We start from the raw sequence: 19,340 nt of genomic DNA on the forward strand, positions 1-19,340 counted from the left end.
TGAACAGAGATGCTTGGGAGGCAAAAAAGAAGACTGCTTTGTTAACTCCACTGTGGTATATTGCAAACATAGTGGCTTCTTGAGCCCTGACTGCGAAGGAGGTAATACAAATCCCATTGGTAGTTGCTGTAGTAGCTTGGGCTGGCATGGAGTCTTGCCTAGTAGGGCTTCTTGGAGAAATAGATGATGGTTGAAAAGGCAGTGGAGACAGCTGGTGCCTGTGTGCACGAATGGAGAAGGAAACTGAAGGAAAGGTCCTGAAACTAAGCAGAGCCATAGCATAAAAAGCTCAATAAGCAGGATTCTGTGCTGCCTTCTGTAGGTACTTCTGCTTATACCAATGCACAGTCTCTGGCTTGGGTAGCACTCAGCAAACAGCATATGCTGCAAGACGGGAAGGCAGGGTGGTCTGAGAGGGTGCTCTGTAGTGAAAGGAGAACTTGCAGAGGTGCTTGATATGAGTAAAGTTTCACAAAAATGCAGCTTCCTATGTTCCATATATAAAGGTACTTAGCAGTAACTGGCAGGCACTGTGACTTGGTATTGGTTCTTGGCAAGACTGGGGCCCTGGAACTGTTCTTGGATAAATTCACTTCCTGACATTCACACCTGAACACTTACATTTGGCTTCCAAGCACTGGTGCTGAAATCATAAAATGATAGAATCTTTTATGTTGGAAAAGGCCTTTAAGATTATTGAGTCCAACCACTAATGCATAACACACTGAAAGAAGTTGCATGCAAATGCCTATTCCTTGTACTTGAATGAGCTTGTCATATTTATTCTTCAGATGGTGGGTATTTCTTTGCATATTATGAGATTCATAGCCTCCATTTCAGAGATCAGAGTGACTTCTAATAAGCAATTAAGTCCATGGGAAGTCAATCACTCCATAATTAGCTCAAATCTGTGTTCCCATTAGCTGCAACATCCTTTACCTGCTATTGAGCAGCCAGCTGTAGAAGGTGTGAAAATCCTTGTGACCTTGGAAATGCATCCAAAAAATTGAAGCAATCCCCCCTGGCCAGATTCTTGCAGACTGCAGAGAACACTTAGTGGGAGTTGTCTGCTCTTGGAGAAAATGCTGCTGAGGAAATCTTCAACTGTGGTATTTAGTAAAGCTTAGTTCTTTTTGTTAGACTTGAGAAACTATGACAGGTAATGTAACTGTTAGGAAAGTAAGGATAAACATCCCCATTGAGGCACTTTTTGTCTGGATGTGTATCAGTTTTGAAATAGCTCTGGCTTTAAAAGCAAGACCAGATGCTTTTTAAATCCATATAGTGGTGTAAAGACTTAGTAGGATTTTAAGCTGCTTTCAGGCTCTGCAAAGAAGATAGATACCTTACTCCAACTAAATCCTTAGATATGGCATAAACTAGCTTGCAGCTTGCATTTAGTTCTCTTGCTGCTATGCCTTTATGTACCAGTTGCTTTGAATGGATCCTATCTAGTGTCTCTTTAATATGCCCCAATGCAGGGATAAACTTGGAAGCTAGTTATTCATTCCAGTAGTATTCTCTTGCTTTTTTACCATCTGATGGTATTTTAGTACATACGTTTTTTGTCAGATGCAAAAGACTACTAAACGTGCATTGCCACAGAGAAAACAGTTCTCCTGTGTACCAGTTAACAGGTATCTCCTGGCGTGTGAGCAAAGCTAAGGACAGGCAGGATTTAGAAGGAAGCTCTTTCTGAATGCTTCTACCCACACACTCTTACTGGCAGAAATTGCCACCAACAAAGATGTTAAGAGTGTATAGTCTGGACAGCCCATCAAACCCTTCAGGAGGTCTATTTAGGGCATGGGTACCTATAATCAGGTAATTTTTAACTGACTGGAACAACTGTGTGCTGATAGCAGCGTTATCCTAATAAGAGAAAAGCTGTTCCCCTGCAGAGCAACCTGGCTTCCTAAGTCCTTTGCATCCAGCTATCTGCGCTGCTGGAAGCTGTATACTTCATTGAGGTTTGCAGGCTTCTGTCTCTGAGGCAACACAGACTAGTTGTGCCAGAGCAGAGAGCCATGATGAAAAGGGGCAGAAGTTATATGTGCATGGGGGAAACCTTTCAGGCATGGTAGGAAGATTGATGTGTAAAAGATGCCAGTTGGGCATCCAGCACTGTACCAAAGAGCAGCATACTTGTGAAGGGAAGGGAAAAAAGCAAAGTTCGGGGGCTGATCCCATAAAGACTTTTGGGATAGCAACCTGTTACTAAAGCTGGGAGAGGGAGAGTAAATTGGGAAGTTTCTTCTGCAACATTTTTGGGCTTTTTGTGTGGTTTTTAAACAAAGCCTTAATGTTTTCCCAAAAGTGTATTTTTTCAGGTGTCTAACCTGGGTTCAGCTGGAGTAGTCAGAGTGGTTCAGGGTGCTTTTCCTTCTCACCGTGGACTTCTTGCTTCACAGAATGTTTAAAAATGGAAAAATCTTCTTTTCCATTCTGCTAGACACAATGTCATTGCCGTCAGTGAGTGCTCTTGCAGAGAAAATGCAACTTTATCTTGTATTTTCCCCAGAGAAAGATTTTGCTGAAATATGTTTGGGACTTTGCTGTGAATGGCTCAAGCACACTCTGTGAAAGGCTTGGTTGTGTTATGGGGAGCTGGAAGGGTCAGGGGAGCCTGCAATAGTTCCCCATACAACAAGCAGCTTTCTGCACTGGGGAGATTTTGTGTGACTTACTTTACTACATTCTCCTAGAGAATTCTTGCCAATAATTTACTGCCTCTTCCTACAGAAAGTGATGCATTACAGTCTAGATAAATGGTCTGTGCAGTGAATGGGGAACTGGCTGACATGCCACACCTAGATAGTGATGGTGAAGAGCTCTTTTTCCAGCTGGAGACCTGTTACAAGTGGGGTCCCCCAGGGCCCAATGCTATTTAATATCTTCATAAATGATCTGGATGATGGAATCAAGTATATCCTAGTGAAGTTTGCCAATGATATTAAACTGGTGGGGAAGTGGATGCTTCAGAAGGGAGAGCCACCCTGCAGAAGACCTGGATGGGCTAACAAAAACTTTATGAACCTCAACAAAAAAAAATGTAAAGTCTTGTACCTGGGAAAACAAAATCCAGGAGTGCAGCATAGGCCAGAATGTACCCAGATGGGGGGCAGCTCTGTGGAAAGAGACCTGGGGGTCCTGGTGGACAAGCAACTCAATATGAGCAAACGGTGCAAAGAAAGCTGACAGGATGCTGGGTTACATCAACAAGGGCATCACCAGCAGAGATAAAGAAGCCATTATTCTGTTCTACTCAACTCTTGCCAGGCTATACCTGGAGTTCTGTGTTCAGTTTTGGTCCCTGCTACACAAAAAGGATGTAGACAGGCTGGAGAGGGTCAAGAGAAGGGCCACAAAGATGATCAAAGGAGTGGCAAACCTGCTGTATGAGGAAAGGCTGAGAGAGAACCGAGTTTATTCAGCATGGAGAAGAGAAGGCTCAGGGGAGACCTTATCACCATGTTCCAGTATTTAAAGGGTGGCTACGAAGAAGATGGAGACTCCCTTTTCACAAGGAGTCATATGGAAATGACAAGGGTTTATTGAGCACAAGTTACTCCTGGGGAGATTCTGAGTGGAGACAAGAGGAAAATTTTTCACAGTGAGAACAATCGGCCATTAGAATCATCTGTCCAGGGAAGTGGTGGATTCCCCAACACTGGACCCTTTTAAGATTTGGCTGGACAGGATGCTGGGATATCTTCTCTAGACTGTGCTTTTGCCAAGAAAGGTCGGACCAGATGAATCCTGAGGTCCCTTCCAGTGTGGTATTCTACGATTCTTGATGTTGGCACTGGCTTGAAATGACCCAGAGGAAAGCTTACTGTTCATATGAGATGTCTCATCCAGGCATGGAATATGGAATAGATGCTGCATACTCCGTGCACCCCTAGCTATTTCACAAATGCTGCTCTTCATAGGCAGGTGCTAACTAGGCACTGCAACTGTTACAACTTGGCAAAGTTCCTCAGCAGTTCCCCAAAATTTGATGCCCGAGGGAACATATCCTATCTTGTTACACCAGACAAATGGTTTTCAACTTTCTTCCAATTTGCCAGCCACTAAAAATTCCAGCAGAGGTGTGGGCTCCTGTGGGAAGAGTAGGTTTGCTTTTCTTGGTCTTTATCCATGGACTCCTTAAAAATAATTGGCAGAGCCTAGGGATCTCACATACTGTGGGTCGAAAACCACAGCACCACAGCACTAGATCAGTAGACAGATCCACTGGTGAAATGAACAGATCTATCCCTGGCTGCAAGTAGTGCAGAAGTAGGGTGTGACATTAGCCCTGTTTAATTGGTTTGGTGTTAGGCCATTTGTTCTTGTGGATAAAACAGTGGTTGGCAGTCCGGAGACTGGGTAGCAAACAGGACCTACAGTTGTGCAACATGCTCTGCAAAGCAGAAGGCGTGTTTGATCCTTATGGAGAGATGAGACGGGTACTTAGCGCAATATCTTGGAGCCACAGAAGCAATAGATAAAAAACTGGCTTCTGAAAAGGGCAAGTAATGAAGCATGGTTGTTAGGTGGGAGAAGTTAAGTTCTGAAAAAGACCTTTCCTGAGATACTATGTTACTACAGAGAGACATTTTTCTGTGACATTAACAAAAGCAGGTTTCCTAGAGTGCTGACAGTAGTAATAGTGCTGAGGATTTCATGTTTCCATGTCCCAGTACCACCAGAACAGGTTTCCTCTTTAGTGTGTAGAAGACCTGTTTCTCCTGTAATTACAGGTGGCAGTAGCAGTGTAGCACTTCATTGAGAGGTTCAGTACATGCCCAGTTAAAACTGCATGGGCTGGCCGTGGTTCAGCCTATTCTTTAAAAATGCCATCAACCTTTTAACTTTGCCAACAGGCTTCAGAAGAGCATCACATTCAGCTAATAAAATACTAGCGCTAAATTTTCCATTCCCCTTCCACACTGCTGTCTGAATGCAGTCTGCTGGTAGGACATTGCTGCCATGTCTTACCCCAGTAAGCACCTGGGCTGATAAAGCTATCTGTAAGAGGTCACTGAAAGTTTTTTGAAGAGTTTTGTGAAGAAGGGGATATCTGGGAGTAGAAGAAAGTCTCATCTTCTTACTAAACATGCCTTTAGCCTGCTGGGTAGAAATATAAGGACCATCTCAATACTGCTTTTCTAAGCTGGAATAGGTAAATGAGGGCTGATCTCCTGCTTTTTGGATATGCCTCAGAATGCTGAACATGTTCCTGCAAAACTGCTGCTAATTCTTCATACCTCGAAATTCTGGAATGTTTTAAGTGGTTCTTGCCACTGTCCTGAACAGCCAGTTCTTGCAGCTGCATGTTTGGGGAGCAGTGTTTTTAGTGATCAGTTTTAACTGTGGACTAAACCAGGGTTTCTTCCAGAAGGGGAGATAGGAAAATCTTACACCACTTCCATGGTTGGAAATGAAAGCTTCCAAACCTCTTCAGAAAGGACTTTCAGAAAGAGAAGACACAAGGAGGAGAGGACTATGTTCATTTATCTCTCCAATGAATCAGTCCTAATTTAGTGGATGAAGAGGACAGCATGCTTGAGATATAGTCTGTGTGAGGTCCAGAAGTAAGGGATACAGGAGCATCACTTCTTTTGTAGGTACACTGAGTATTTTGAGCATGTCTACATTCTGGCTGTCCTGCACTAGAATGAATCTGGATTCTTTCCACTGCAGACAAAGACAGAACATCCTGCAGTTTACAGCTGACTCTTCATGTTTGGAGGCAATCAGGGACGACTCCAGATAATCACCCGTTTGCACTCTGACGCAGTTTTTATTCTACATCTGACCTCACGTCCTCTCCACGTATCTGCTAAGCATTGTAGAAGTCACATTGAGTCCTAGGACTTGCAAGTGGAGAGTACTTGTCTAATAATCTTATAGCTCTTGAAAGGCTTCTCAGTAGCAGGATGTGCTGTTCAGATCTGATACTACGTTTAGTATGTCTGGCCCCCACCTCTCTTTTATCACATATATGGCATTAGAGAGATGCCTCACAGCCAATTCTCTGTTGTCATTTTGGAGTAGGTCCCTGTTTATTGGTTCAGAGACCAAATACAGTGACACTTGGCATTTACAAAACCATGTAGCCTATGCAGAGTATTGTCCAGATATGAAGGTGCTGATCCACATGCAGTCTGTATGAATTAGGTCACCCTGGCTGTGTTTTGTCTTCATGGTACAGATAAGGGAAATAACTTGTTCTTCTGGAAAGTGAGCTGGAAGTCAGTACAAGGATTTCAGTCCCAGAAGGACTTGTACTGCTTTATTTACCAGCCCTAAGTGGGGATAATAAAAACAAGTCGGGGAAAAAAGTCATACAGTGCAAGGTGCATACTGTTCCCCAGCGAAAGGATGCTGTGTGTATGAGCACTGCCTCTAAACAGAAGTCTGTATTATCGTCATAACACTGGGAGATCCCAGCAAGAAGCAAACCGTATTTTACTGATCTGCAAGTAAATGCATAAGAATAGACCATTCTTGCCCCACAGGTATTACAGTACATGAGCTGGGAAGGAAGCAGGAACAGGATTCAGCCCATGGAGAACTGAGAGGAGGTATGACTTTTCCCAGGTTGTATTAAAACCTGTGACAGAGCCAAGTCTTAAACCCCTTCCCCCTTTTGGTGTTTAACCATCCCCTCTCCAAATGTCCCTCTGTGGCTGTGCCTGCAAAGCTGTCGTTCTGAAGAGCATTAGGTAGGATCTGTCTCTGAAGTGACTTCAGTGCAGTTTCTCTCTTCCTCACCCCCGCACCCCTTCTCATTAGCTTGAAAATTCCTATTTATAAACCTGCACAAGCTTGCTTGTTCAGGGAGGAGGAGCCGAAACACTAGCACACAGACTAGGAGACTCAGCAGAGATGCAGACAGAACTGCTTCTCACTGAAAGGGTAATAACCAGATGGAATAAGTCAGCAGGAAGAGTGCCTGAAATGTCACAGAAATTAGATCAAGCAACAGCTAGAGCTTTGTGTCTGCAGGCGGAAGAGGGAAGAATCACAGTATCTCAGGAAAAAGTAAGAAAGGAGGAGTGAGTGGAAGCAAAATATTTAAGTGGATAAGCACATTGGACTAAACGGCCTAATGGTCTCCCTGGACCATCACACTTCCATTATTCATTTTTGACACTCTCTCCCAGCCTCTCTCACAGGGATGAACAAGAATCATTAAGATGGCTTGCTGTAGTGTGTCAGGCTACTAACTGTGGAGTGACTTGTCACCTCTTGTTAAAAGACCACTTCCCTCCCTGAATCTCACTGAGATGCTGTTTGTAAGCATGCTTGTTAAACTGAGGCTTGCCAGCAATTTCTGCAGCACCTGGTGATTTTGTGCTGGCAAGCTAGGGAACAGGCTGATGACAACTTCAACCCCTGTGAGGGGAGAAGTGAGTACCTAAATAGCTGTCCTACATTGTATGGCACTGTGTACAACAGCCTGACTTCCCTTAACTTTTCTCCTGACTATATCTTATAGTAATGATCCAGACATGACCCCGCTACCTCTGCTTTTCTGGAGAACCACAGGACAATTATGAAAGACCAGACAAGCTCATCTCCTAGGAAGAAAGAATAAAAGCCAGTTCCTAAGTTTTATGCAAAGAATAAACAAAACTGCAGTAAACCGTAAGGAGTTACATTCATAGGGAGAAACAGAATCACATTGTTCAGAAAATCTGAGGAGAACAAAGAGGTTCAATGAGAATCCAAGACCAAAGCCATTTATACTAAGGCGCCTGCATCCGCGTGGTGAACATAACCTCTTATCTTCCCCTTCCGCATTACCAAATGATTTCATGGAGCTCTTCATGCGGGCATGCAGACACCTCCCTGAGCTGTTTCTCTTCCCCAGGCTTCTAAGCCAGTGGAGGGCAAAGGACCTGCTGTCCTGAGTGCTCTGCTCTTGTCTAGTTAAGACTCACTAATACCAGATTAACTCTCCTTGACATGTGTGATCTTAGGTGCTTTGTCATCTGATACATTATTACGTTACTTCAGAAAAACTCTCAATGCCCACAGTCTTACCAGGCTGAAGTCCCGATGTATTAAGCAACAGTTTACAGGTCTAATAACGGACAGTCATTCCTACAAAATGCTCACAAGGTTTCAAAGATGAGACACAACCACTGAATGAAACAGGTAGACTGAGGGGAAGAGACCAAGAGTTAGGGTAATGTGATGTGCACATTTGTAGCTTTTTCATTCTCATGATTTGGATGATGTGTGCTGAACATACCAGAAAACTGAGAAACTCTCCTGATAATACCAGAAAAATTCTAAAAAGAAAGTTACTGTATTTGCCTATATGTAATTGCTGGCTTTGTTGGAGAGAATCTGATCCAGTTTGTGGTGTCATCTGACATATCTTAGGTATTTAAGAAACTCTCTGCTAACATCAGAGAAAAACTATCGGCCTATCTAGAGCACGTCTCTGTGTCCGACTCTCTGCTAACATCAGAGAAAAACTATCGGCCTATCTAGAGCACGTCTCTGTGTCCGATGCAGACTGAAGTGGGCTTGGAAGTGAGCAATGAAAACTTCCACAGGTCTGGGAAACCTGGCCAAAGTGGAATGATTGAAGGGATTGGGTTTGCTGAGTTTAGGAGAAAGAACATTGAGGGGCAACATGGAGAACTGTCTTCCAACAGGGCTATAAAAAGAACAGCGGTTAATTGATCTCTGCTTCCATGGCAGGAGGAGTATGCAACAAATAGTGGCCAGCTTTGTTTGCATAACAAAGTGTCAGAGGTAGATTTATTCTGAAAATACATCTACTGAATAAATATTTTCATTTATTCTGAAAACAGGAAAAGAGAAGCAGTGAAGCAGCCTTGAAGTCTATGAAGTCCCTGTATTTATGGAGTCCTTTAAGAACACAGCTTTGTTAGTCAGTGATGGTCTAGGCATGTTGTAAGGAAGGGACCTCTGAGGTCCTTCCAGCCCAGAATTTCTGTGATTTTTACTAGGTCTGCAGCTCTAACAGAAAGGCTACAAGCTCTGATCTCATTATATAAATAAAGATAAATGGAAATCTCCATTGGGTTCCCAATGACCAACCCTGGAAAGGGAAACAGGAGATTTGGGGGACACAAACGCCATGGAAACCTTTTAAGTTTTATAGGTGTAATTTGACCCTGTACTTTCAGGAGCATCTGTGAAGAGGGACCTGGGTTGAGTGGGGTAAAGAGAGAAAAAATCCTACTCCTTGACCTGGGTTTTGTGAAGCGAGGAACTGAACGAGATGGGCTTGTCCGGTGTTGAAATGGGCAGCTTCAGGGCTGGCAGCAGGATCCAGCCTGCCTCTCAGTGACTACATTCACAATTGTACAAATAACAAAACTTACAGTAACAAAATGTTATTGATGTAAATACCCTGACATAGCTGAAGTGCTTCACTATGTCAGAATAGGAGAGAAATGTGTGATACTAAGGCGCTTATATTTCTAGTCCAAAGATTGGGTGGAAAGCTGAACAGCACACAGAAAAATAGATGGATTTTAAATTAAATTATCAGTACCCTATGGTATAAACACTACATTTGATGTTGCTGAGAATTTTTAAGTAGCATCCACTGCACTTCAAGCAAAACATTAAATTTATTCAAGTATAAATTCTCTTAGATAATAAAACTACATAAGAGTTGCCACAGTATACATGAAAATCTAGTATGTTTGCTTTGAGACAGCTTCACTAAGTTTTTTTCTTTGTCCCAAGTCACTTGCTGATTTTTCATACTTATGTGTTCTCAATAGTTTTGGCTTTGCTGGTTTGCTTTTTTTAGTCAAAGGTTTTCCATGTCAAATATAGAGGTTCCTAAGCACTGACAGACCATGACCAATTGTCCAACCTTAACCTCTCAAACATATGTGTAAGATATGAAACACTGTAGACTTTAGATGGCAAGAACTGTGGCTCCAGCCCAACAAACTATTTGTCCTGGGCATAGTCTGATTCAGCTGAACTGCTTGCATCCTCCAATCTAAGCACCAAGAAGGAGAGCAGTTAAATCAGGACCTGTTGGGGTAAAGAGAAGCAGTGCAGTTCTGATCATAGGAACGAACTGAACCTCCATGTCTTAGGAGCAGATACTCTGATGTATGCAAGGGTAAGTAAAACTGGATCTGGATCCATAAGATGCTTTCTTGCTTTAGACTCCAGCCTTCAGCATGATCTCTTTCACTTGGGGTAACATCAGTTAATTGAGGTAATAGATACTTATCGCAGGTTTATGACAGAAAGAGGCTGCTTGGGTTCTGTAAAAATTATTTATCTTTGTGTTAACAGAGCCTAATTAACATATCTCCTCCAAAGAGATTAAGATTGGAGTACCTGAAAGTCCTGTCTGAAGTCCACAGTGGAGAAAGGACCAGGCTTTGTCATGTTCCCATGGTTAATGGTTTGAAAGGATGGACTGTTTAGCCAGGTTGGTGTGAATTGATAAGCCTCAGTCCAGCTCACAATAGACTATGGCTGATCTCACAGCTGTTCCACATGAACATCCTTGCTGAGTGAGAGACTCATTCTGAAAACCTCTCAGGCTGGAGACTTAAAACTGAGGCAGTGTGCTAAGGCTGCTAGCCTGCCAAGGATTACAGCTTTAATTCCAGACTCCTGCATCCTGTATTGTAATGTGATTAGACAGATGATATTTTTCTAGGAGTCCCCTAGATACAGCAGGTTGATGAGACTTGTGAGCTGTAAAGGCATCATGAGGAATGTACTTCATAAGCGCCTTCATCGGATGTTCTTAGCACAGGTGTAGCTATTGTAAAGATAAACTATGTTGCTACGTATTTTCAGATTACATTTATTGTAGTTGTTGCTCCCTGCTACTTGGTCTCTCTCCTGTTTTTTCTGTCCTCTCCTTCCCTAGCTAACTCAGATCTGAAAGCAGCACGTTGTGGCCTAGCAGTGCATAAAAATAGTTGTACTGCATCTGCATTTAAACTGGGTACATCAGCATAGCAGCATGCTGCAGGGATCTGTGGAGGAGCCTTGGCACAGCTCGGCCCTGCTGGGAGTATCTCTGTCCCATACTCCACAGCACAGTGCAGAGAAGCCCAAACCTGATGTGAAATCCACAGACCAAACTGTTTCAGAGTTCAGATCCAGCTTAGGGTCTGGATGTTTGCCAGCACTTGTCTGCCTATCACAGCTTTGTTCAGCATAGCCCAGAAATTAATTATGCAGAAGACTATTTGAATAACATGGCCTCTGCTTGCTCTCAAGTTTCTCAGATGAACAGTATTTTACTGCAACACGTTGCAGCACCAGAAATACAACTAGGACTATATTTCACCCCTTTCTTGCTTCAGAGTAGCAGATCTTGGACCACTGAAAAAGATCAATGAAAATGCAGAACAACATCAAGTACAGAGCTACTGGCTTAGAGAAATGGAGACCTTCTGTTTTCTGCCTCCCCCATGCAAGCTGCATAGCCTGGATCTGAAAGCTGGTTAGCCAGCCTTGCTGGTGGTCAGCTCTTCACACTTCATCAATCCGAAAAGACTTAACTTGGTGCAGAGCTATAAGGCCATGCACAGATGGTTACTCAGAAGCACTTACTATATGTTGACAGGAGAAGGCCAATAAAAAAAAAAAACCCAACCAACACAAAGTTCTTAACAACTGCAACATGAGAAGGAAAACCACTGGTCTTTCACATACACTTGCAATTCTCCACTATTTGCTCTCCTCCCTATTCTCTGCTCCTTCCATAGCCTCTTGGTGTGTAAAATAATCATCCTTACATTGCATAACTTATGGAGTGGATGCGTCTGTGGAATTTGGTGCTTGGCTGTTGGATTTTTTCTTTTTTTTTAATAAGATGTACTGTTTAGAATCAAAGCAGTGATCATAGCTTTAAAACTTTTGTAAGTATGTGCCTGTTTCCAGATTTTCTTTGTGTTTGTTCAGTATCTGATTCAGAACACTTATCGTGACTTAGGAGAATGAGGGGTCATGGAGAAGCATTGGGAGGAAGTCTTGATTTTAAAAGCCTAGTCAGATGACTTAAGGGCAGCAAATTTGTATTGTAGGGTAAGGCACTTTATTTCGTAGGATACTGACAACTGGAAAATGGCTTCCAGAAGAAATATGATCTCAGAAATATTGATAAGGAGGCATAGAGTGTCTTTTCATTTAATTGGTGAATCAAAGCTAGCCCAAGGCTAGTGAGAGCTACTCGCATTGAACTTGCTGGGAACTCTGAAAGAGGTGCTCAAATTCCAGTGCCTGGGTTCCTAAACACCAGGTCACCAGCAAAGGCTCAGGAATCAATGTCTGCCTTTCCTTTACCTACATGAGATAAGAAGGGGTCCCAGGAAGGGAAATGAATGAGGAAACTGCAGTTCAAGTGAATCTGTTTCTGTGCATCTAATTTACCTGCTTATGTGGAGATGAAATAGAGTATCCCACTAAGAAAAGTAGGCTAGGTCACATGAGGAGGGAAGCCTATCTTTCTGTATGTATTTGATATGTTGTGTGTGTGTGTGTGTATTAAAACCATACACCCCAGGAAGGAGAATCTTAAAAGAGCTGTTTTTCCCCTTAGGCTAAAAATAGTATATGCAATGTTTCATTTTGGTGATGCCTTTCCTTGGCAGTCTGTCTCTGTCTGCAGTTGTAGTTATTCCAGACAAGGAATGCCTTTCTCTGGTTTAAGGTAAGTTACTTCTGTACTAGGTTATAGGTGCTACTCAGTGTTATCTTGACTGATCTCTTGAGTGCTGTTCACCTTTTTAATGACCATCTTGTCTCTTCAGGTCTCGTCTCTCAGGGCTGACAGTTTTTCTTTCTCTGTGCCTACACAGTCCTTGGAAGAGCCTCTTACCATGACAAAAAGAAATTATTTTTTTGGCCATTTCCCAGCGTGCATTCATGGGCATATGCAGCAGGTATGTCCTTGGGAGCTGCAAACTCAGAGCCTGCGTTTCAAAATGTGTTCTGGGACACATTGTTCATTCTGGAGAACCCATCAATAGGTATTTCTTAGACACCTCCACCTCGTTTATCAGTTCAGTGTCATTTGACATTTTCTTTCATCCTTTCACCAGAAGGAAAAAAGGAGTGCACACAAAAGGGTCAATGTTTTTGAAAGGTCAGTAATTCCAGATGAAATGCAAACCTAAGGCTTTAAAAAAATAATAATCTTGGTTGAGCAATAAAGCACTTAGAGTTTGACTTTGTTACGCAAGAGAAACTTTCCAGCTGGCTGGCAGTGGTTCCAAAGGGTGTCTGTGTGGTTATTGATTAATTAAGTCTATTGTTATTCACTTCTTTCATTAATCCAAGTGTTTTCTCTTCACTTGTGTCCATGCACAACCTTGTTTTAAAGACTTGGAGTTTGTCAGAGACAACTGCTTTCAATATCAGGTTGCTTATTTGAAATACTAACTCTTCCTGTCTCAGAAATTTCTAGGTGTGGCATTTTAGACCTCAGAAAAATAAGAAAGCTGCTTGAAGTTGAAGGTGTCTCCAGCCTCCTGTTCAGACCTGGAACTCTGTCCATGCATAACAGAGAGGAGGCTGCAAAAGGCTAGATCAGAGAGCTGGCTCTGCTGCTTTCTGCTCAGTTCCAGTGCCAAAACACAAATCTTGTAGGGGATTCCCTGCTGAAGTGAGGGGCAGCTGCTTCTAGTGGGTTGACACTTGCTGTGTGGGATTATAGATCTCTGGTGGAGTTGCGTGGATGGAAAAGCACTATTAGGAAGCCAGCGGTACAGTTGTTCTTCTCTGTATGCTCACCTCAGCCCTAATATTTTCATTAGCCTTCCAAATAGCCTTATACCCATGCAGTCCTCTGCTCATGGTTTTGGTTATTACCAAAACCCCTGAAAAGCACTGCTGCCCCAGCTATAGGAGGCTATGTCTAAAACCCCACAGAAGAGCCCAGCATTTGCTAAGCCACCCAGTCCCTGGCATCTGTTTGCTGTACTGAGGGTACTTTGTTCGCTGGTCACTGGCCCAGTGCCACTGACTCATGTAACACAGGAAGCTGAACCCCTGCCAGCTGGGAACTGCTTCTGGTCACTATCTCCAGTCATCGGTTCTTGATTGGAGCCTGTTAACCAGGCTTCTGACCTGCCAGCCTTCCACATCCCAGGCATTTGCTTTCCCTTTCAAGCCCTTGAGATAGCAGAATCTGTCCTACCAGGATGAATGCATTTAGGAAGTGCCAAATCTGAACTAAGCACCTTTGGGTACCTGGAATTTTTAGCTTCAGGACTTCAATCCTGACTGGAAACATTTGCCAGAAACTGAGTTCAAGACCAAGAGGAGGGCAGACCTCCTTGATAAAGCTTCCCCACAACACTGAGGCTCATTAAGAGATTCCTTATCGCAACAGCCAGAAGTCATTCTTGCTTCCTTCCTGCTGTACACCAGTGTTATTTCCAGTGAAATACAGGAGTCATTTCAAGGGTAAAACTGCAGCCATCAGTCAGGTCAAGAGAGCACCATCTCCACCTTTCTGAAGCAGGGAAAGGGAGGAGATGCTTTCAGTTCATGACTACTTGGCTGCTTTATAGTTTTGTTTGGTAGACCATTAAGGAGATGTGGAAATTTCAGAGAGCTATTTTAGGAAATCCTTTGCAAGTTCCTTTAGAAGAAGGGCTTTACCTTAACAATTCAACTAATTACAATTAGCCACTTGATCCTGAAAGCAGAAGGAAATTGTATCATGCATATTTCATGCAGGATTTACTTAAGTATTCTGTTTTCTGGCTCTTTGGCACCTGCTGCTAGTCCTTTTGCCTGTAATTTCAGCTGGCAATACTGAACCTTTTGTACCAGAGAAGTGGGCTTCCTCTTCTAAAACACTTAACAACAATGGTGTCTGCTGGTAAGCTCAGTTCTTGTAAAAATCAGACGCAAATGGAATACGCATAGGTTTGTCTTCCAGTCCAGTCCAGTCAGATACACAGAAAACATTCGTGCCTGGGGATGTCCTTTCTCTACCAGCTGTATCAGTGGGCATCCCAGATTACCTTGCTGGTAACATTAGATTGCCCTGGTTAGAGGAGTAGTGCTAATAAACACTACAATAAACCTCCATGCAACATTGTACAAGGAAGGCCCTCTAATTCCATAAAGCATTCAAATATTGACTTTTTAACCATTTCCTAGCCACGGCAATGTGTTTGCCATTGTGGGAGTCCCTCCAGGGGAGCTGAGGCTGTGGATGGGGGCTGGCACAGCAGATGGGGGGAGCAGCTGTTGACTTGTTTAGCTTGTGTGCCTAGCAGTATAAATGTGTTGAGCGCTGAAGAAAGTAGCAGTCAATTTGGTGTAAACAAAATAATATATTTCAGCATAATTGCAGTAATTATTCAGGGACACTTCTTTTAACTAACCAGCTGTTACCTTTTTCTGATTCAATTAAATAGTTATAAGCTTCTAAGGCTTGCTATTACTCTCTCTTCCTTTCTTGCTTAAATCCTTTTCCTGTTGTCTGTTTTATCAATCAGTGATTATGCCTGAGGATTTTGCAGTGTCTCTCTTAGTCAGATTAGAAATGTTTGTGGTGTCTTCTTTCTAAAGCCTTGTGCATACAGGGTAAGTTCCCTGGAGAAGTTCCTCAGCCACCTCAGAAGTGCCCTTGTGCAGCCTGTGCTGTCTGTGGAAGGGACTGATTCTGGAAATCAGTTGATCCTGATCTGAATAAGCCTGTCAGTAGAAGCAGGTGATGCTTTGCTATTCATAACACAGTATCTAACATGTAAGAACAAAAGCTCAGCATTTCCCAGAATGGAGTAGTGCTTAACCTGCTTTTGCAGTTGTGTTAGCACAGTGTAAGGTGCTAAGACCAAAACAGATTCAAGCAAAATCATTTATCTTTGTACTATATCAGCTGAAGAATTTGACCATTACCATCTTCCTAAAAAGCCACCACAAGCAGTGGCATGGGTATTAATGTTCACAAACTGCACTGCCTGGTAGCCAGGGAGTAGCAGGAGTGACCCTTCCAGCCTTGTCCCTTCAGATAATTTTCCCTTGCTTTCTCTTCATCTTATCCTCATTCACTCTCAATGTTTTCCTTATTGCACTCTTCAAATATTTCTCTGTTGGTATTTCAGGTCACCTTAGTGAAGCTGGAATAAAAACTACTTCCGAAAGAGCAACAGCGATAGTCAGCTCAGCAGCACAACTCCTGTGCACTCAACTGCACTGGCTTCCCTCGAACACAAGTGCCTGGCTCCATCTGACCTGTGGCCCCAAGCAACCCTGTCTTTGTATTGGCTTAAATTTGCTGCAAATAGGTCACCCTATCTAAGAAGGACCATAAGAAAAGAATCCTAAACATTTTAATTCGCAGGCATTTCTGAACTGGCAATACTCTTGGACAGTGCACGGTAGAGCTTATAAATAGCACTTCGAGTGTCCGTGATGTCACAAAGCACAAGGTCATCTGACTTGTGATTTATTACATCAGATCATGGCTTGTAACCTGCATCTTATTTACAGTCGCTACACCCACTATTATTCCTGAGCCATCCCAGTGTTGAGCAGATACATACATGCTGCCTGGAACTGAAACAGTAAACAACCAATTAAAAGTTTAACCTCTCTCTTTCCAATCTCTTCCTATATTATTAACTGAGGATACTGTTGCTTAAATTAAGGTTGTGTCAGATAATGACAAATAGGTGTTCATTCGTTTGCCCGTATATCACATTTGCACAAACAACACTCACAGATTTTGTCAGCATTTATTGTTCAAAAATAGTTTCTCATTGAAACTGCATTTATTTGAAGACATGTTCTTTCCTTCAGTGCAAGATTGTTGTTTTACAAGATTTCCTAGAATAAAATAGTGAAAGTCCATTTCTAGCATTTAATGAAAGAATAATTCTAGTTCTCTTTATAGTTCTTGACACTGCACGCATATGCACATAAATTGGTTTACTTGAACAGCGGTTTGCAAAACCAGAGCTGGACAATGTAATTAGAAAGCGAAAAGTTTGGTATTCAGATTAATTAAACTAAGTAACATTCAATTTTATGTCACAGGTTGCTGTAGAGTACTCATAAATGTATCATTGTGATTTACTCCCTCTCTTTTAAAAAAATACCTCAGCTAAGTATAAGGCTATAGGATAAGAAAAGTAGTTAGTAGTACTAATGTCCTGTAAAATATCTCAGTCTACACCCTGCAGTTTCATTGTCTGTGATCTTAAAAGCATAGCCTGTGCTCTGAGATCAGAAGCTCCTTTTATATTCTCATGGGACTAAGTACCCTAAAGCAGCTAGCTGTACAAGATCAAACACTGCACGTCAGTGTGATCTACAAGAGGGACACAAAGGAAACTCTTCTGTAGCCAGCTGGTTCTTTCTAAACATTCATATCTATTAATTAAAATATCTGCAATGTTAGCAGCCCTTACTGGAGCTGGGACAGAGTGCAGATAAGATGGTTCAAGGTGCAGGAGAAATCTGGTTTAGTGCAGTCTTTTCTGTACAGATTTTATGTTTTATATCTAACCTTGCTTTGTAAACAGTGAGTTGGCTAGCGAAGGTGTACTGGTGACCGTGGAACAGAAATCTACTGCACAGCATGTCAGCAATATTTCTTCTAGCTGGGTTTACACACATCTGTGGGTGGCCTCAAAGCTGTTCTTTATTTGTATTTTTACCGGACTTGCTTTTGAATATGAGTGTTTTCAGACTTTTGCTGAGGTAGGCAAGAGGGCTTAGTGAAAACTCTGGGAGTGCCGTGTGGTTGCTGTCTCTGAAAAGAAGAGCCAAGGTGCCTTGAATGTCAAGAAAAATGCTAATCTTTGTTCAAAGAAAAAATATTTGGTGTACTGCTACTGATCTCAGGTGTTCAGCCATCAAGGAAGATGCTTTCAAATTTAGAGATCAATGGATTATTAAAGAATAAACAGGGGGGGTGGGGGGTGGGAATCCTCTTTTATGCCCTCTGGTTATGGGCACATTGGTGTACAGAGAAGTTCTGTTTTCAGGCTTTTCTATGCAGTCATGACAGTTTGAATCCTATTTTTCTTTGATCAAAGAACCTATGCAACCCTTTGATACCAGGAACTGCAGCTTTAAGCAAAACATTGCAAAACTTTCTCCATGAAAGTATGCAGATTTTTTGTAACGTTTATCATCCAGTTCCTGGTACACTGCCACATGCACAGGGTAGTGCTGGAGGCTGACTGGGTGCCTTCAGCAATTATCAATGTGTCTTTTCCTGTGTCTTACCACCTCCCTGGACATGTGGTAGCAGCCACTGTCAGAGCCAGAGCAATGGCGACATAAGCCTTTGCCCTGCTCTACTGAGACCCTTCTTATGTCTTATGTTGACTCTGTAAGAGTTAATCCACACACAGATTCATTTTTCCTGCTGTCTAATTAGATCCCAGAGGGAAAATGCCACAAGCCTCAACTACATCCTTAATCTCCTGAACAACAGAAACTGTATTAAAACTACCTAGCTGTCTTCCTGGGAGGGGTAGATGCTACTCAGTGACCCAGAGCTGGGTTTCTGGTGTGAGGCTTGCACAGGCTGGCCAGTGGCAGTGAGTGTGGCTGCCTGAGACTGCTGGGGCACCTCCTGCTTAGCTGGGCTTGGTTGGGCTCCTGACAGGCAAGTATCCGTGGCCCCAAAACTGGCAGGGCACTTTGCAGTGGTATGGAGAGGCACTGGGGAAGGGGGAACTTGGGAAGGCAGGCAGGCAGCTTGCTCACCTCTGCAAGAAGTGGCTTCCTTCCAGGTCAGGAGTGCTTTGGCAGAGGGACGGGGTGGATGGATGCCCCGTGCTTGCCCAACTCAGCTTCTGGAGAGGTGCCTTGCCTCTGCAGGTCTGTCAGCTCCCCGGCACTAAAAATACTTCCCTGAAACGTGCCCTTCTCTGCATGCAGCTGTGCAGAGAGCCTCAGCTGGGCTGGCAGAAAGCAGTCTCCTGGGGTTTTCTGTGCACTTCAGGAAGGGCACAATCAGTTGTCTGGGACCATTATCAGAAGAATTGGGACAGAGCTGTACACCCAGCCTCTCCTCAATTCCTCCTCCCTCTGACTCAACAAGGGGTGTAAGCTGCATGCAGCAACCTTTATTTTGTCCTTCCAATTGAAAAGATCTTAATGAGCACACACTGTTAGAAACAGCTGCTCCTGCCTCATACTAGAGCTCGTCTCCACCATAGTAGCTTTGCTGAAAAAAGGAAAGTGATTTCCTGGTGTGGAGTCAGTCCTGTGTGAGCTTTTGCTCTACTTTCTTCTGTGCGACTCTGTTCCTTGCCCAGAATGGGCAGCCTGCCTTTATCTACCTCCCATCTGCCCTGGGATGTCCTATGTTACTGAGATCAATGACATGACCTAGCCTT

At 43.1% G+C, this 19,340-nt stretch overlaps 1 long non-coding RNA gene across 1 annotated transcript in view; it reads left to right on the forward strand.

Moving 5' to 3' along the window:
- The window catches only part of LOC136013170 (uncharacterized), a 48,563-nt gene extending 31,989 nt beyond the window's left edge, over positions 1 to 16,574 (forward strand). The window contains exons 3-4 of the long non-coding RNA XR_010612168.1: positions 12,777 to 12,908; positions 16,089 to 16,574. This is a non-coding gene — a long non-coding RNA (uncharacterized LOC136013170). The remainder of the gene's footprint in view (positions 1 to 12,776; positions 12,909 to 16,088) is intronic.
- Positions 16,575 to 19,340: the final 2,766 nt, after the last annotated feature.

Source organism: Lathamus discolor, chromosome 4 (assembly GCF_037157495.1).
Source record: "Lathamus discolor isolate bLatDis1 chromosome 4, bLatDis1.hap1, whole genome shotgun sequence".
NCBI classification, from domain to species: domain Eukaryota; kingdom Metazoa; phylum Chordata; class Aves; order Psittaciformes; family Psittacidae; genus Lathamus; species Lathamus discolor.